This window comes from Oratosquilla oratoria, unplaced genomic scaffold, assembly GCF_046742065.1.
Source record: "Oratosquilla oratoria isolate Oo_2021 unplaced genomic scaffold, ASM4674206v1 SCAFFOLD128, whole genome shotgun sequence".
NCBI lineage: Eukaryota > Metazoa > Arthropoda > Malacostraca > Stomatopoda > Squillidae > Oratosquilla > Oratosquilla oratoria.
Window position 1 is genome coordinate 257,501 of NW_027467484.1, and position 2,540 is coordinate 260,040.

Genomic DNA, 2,540 nt, shown 5'->3' on the forward strand with positions numbered 1-2,540 from the left:
GTGTGTGTGTGTGTAGTGTGTGTGTGTGTGTTTGTGTGTGTGTGTTTATGTTTGTGCCTGTTTGTGTTTGTGTGTGTGTGCACGTGCGTACGTGTGTGTGTGTGTGTTTGTGTCTGTGTGTATCCGTATGTGTGTGTTTATGTGTCTGTGCGTGTATGTGTATGTGCATGTGCGTACGCGCTTATGTGTATGCAAATTTGTGTGCACGTGAATATATTTGTGTGCGTACGCTCAAAAACACACACATACATACACACACACACACACACACACACACACACACACACACACACACACACACACACACACACACACACACACACACACACACACACACATCTGTGTGTACATGAACTCTTAGTTATGTACTCGTGGGTGCCACGTAGTTTACACGTCATAAGTTTTCATCAGAAATTGATTACACTTAGATGGGAAAGTGTCGAGATCATTTTGCTTTTGAAAAATTAAATGTCAACACACGATTATCATGTCTTTGTCGGATAGAATTTAGATATTTTTTAATTAAAGAAGAGACTGGTGGCTGTTATTCAGATGGTGGGCTATATATGTTTTGTCAGGCGATGTTTTATATATGTATGTATACATATATATATACAAGCCCACCGGCTGCGCCGGCCAGGCTTCGCCTGGGGGCTTGGCCTTCGGCAATGCTCGCTGCGCCACCGGCTCCTCTTCTATATTTGCAGGCATAGCCACTGGTTCCTCTTTTCTATCCGAAGGCAAAACAACAGGCTCCTGTTTACTATCTGAAGACATAGCCACGGGCTCCTCTTCTCTATTTGAAGGCTCCGCCACGGGCTCTTTTTCAACAACTATAGGTGTGGTTTCACTCTGAGAAGGTTCTACAGGCTTCGGGTTTTGTTGGCAGGCTCTTTTTATGGCGTACTTTTTCGCCTTGTCTAAGCGCTTTTGAGCCTCGAAACTCCTCTGCAAATATTGTTTCTGGTACTCTATGTGATCAGATTTTCCTCCATGCTTTGTGAAGCTTTTATATCCAGCAAAATAGTGCTTCACAAAACCTTCTATCCTTTCTTCAGGAATTTCTCCAACATAAACTTCCAAGGAATCCAACAAATCGTCGCTATAGACGCAGTCTTTCTTCTCCTTTAGCATCTTGTTAAACGTTAGTAGCTTTCGCTGAAACATCTTTATCGACTCCCTTACTTGTAACCCCTTGGTCTGTTCGTAAAGGTGAGGAAACGCCTTCTCATGTTCACTTTTTAGCGCTTGGTTCAATTTCCTATTCTTCATTAACTCTCCTTTACTGAACTTCTTTTCCTTCGTCACCCAACTCCAGAAGTGACGATACCGTTGCATCTTTAACTTTGACGAATCCCCGGCCATCCTTCCCAACCACCACCTGTGTGTGACCGAATTACCACCGTATAGTATAAATCCCAGAAAATAAGTTTCTACATCAAACTGAATATAATTTAGAGCTCTTACCTCTATTCAGTAGACGAAGGCAGTGACTTGAAATGCAGAAGATTGTGACGTCATGTCGTCATTGCTTGGAACTGTACGTAATATTCTAATATACTCATTATGCCTCATAAATGCTAAGTCAAGAGTTGGCTATACTTTTAAATAATAACTATGAAAAATTTAAATATTAATGGTCAGAAAATATGTAATCGGAAAAGTGGAAATTAATTACCTCTATTCAGTAGACGAAGGCAGTGACTTGAAATGCAGAAGATTGTGACGTCATGTCGTCATTGCTTGGAACTGTACGAAATATTCTAATATACTCATTATGCCTCATAAATGCTAAGTCAAGAGTTGGCTATACTTTTAAATAATAACTATGAAAAATTTAAATATTAATGGTCAGAAAATATGTAATCGGAAAAGTGGAAATTAAAAATTTGGCAAATTGGAAAATTAGTAGTCGTGACGTCACCCGCTCAGAGCTGGGGCTCTTTAGGACCCACAGAGCTGATGTCATGACGTCATGTCTCTTCTGATTGGCTAGTTTTTATTAACTCTCCTTTACTGAACTTCTTTTCCTTCGTCACCCAACTCCAGAAGTGACGATACCGTTGCATCTTTAACTTTGACGAATCCCCGGTCATCCTTCCCAACCACCACCTGTGTGTGACCGAATTACCACCGGACGGCGTAAGCAACCATTAATTTTTTTTATATTAGACAAGCCCACCGGCTGCGCCGGCCAGGCTACGCCGGGGGCCTTGGCCTGCGGCGCTGCGTCTTAGGCGCGGGCGCTGCGCGCCCTGGGCTACGCCCCTTTTTTGGAAAATAAAATATCAAAATCATATTGCTTTTTATTTCTTGTCAACATCTAGCTGTTCTCGCAAGTCCTTCGAGTTCTTCTTCTTCGAGTTCTTCTTCTTCTTCTTCTTCTTCTTCTTCTTCTTCGAGTTTTTCGATTTCTTCTTCGAGTTCTACTTCTTCTTCTTCGAGTTCTTCGAGTTCTTCTTCTTCCTCTTCTTCGAGTTCTTCTTCTTCTTCTTCTTCGAGTTCTTCTTCTTCTTCTTCTTCTTCTTCTTCTTCTTCGA

The 2,540-nt window shown here is 41.7% G+C and overlaps 1 long non-coding RNA gene across 1 annotated transcript; it reads left to right on the forward strand.

Annotated features, from left to right (window-relative positions):
- Positions 1-1,504: 1,504 nt before the first annotated feature.
- Positions 1,505-2,233, forward strand: LOC143022620 (uncharacterized). The gene is made up of 3 exons (XR_012966103.1): positions 1,505-1,540; positions 1,689-1,751; positions 2,050-2,233. It is a non-coding gene; the product is annotated as an uncharacterized LOC143022620 (long non-coding RNA).
- Positions 2,234-2,540: the final 307 nt, after the last annotated feature.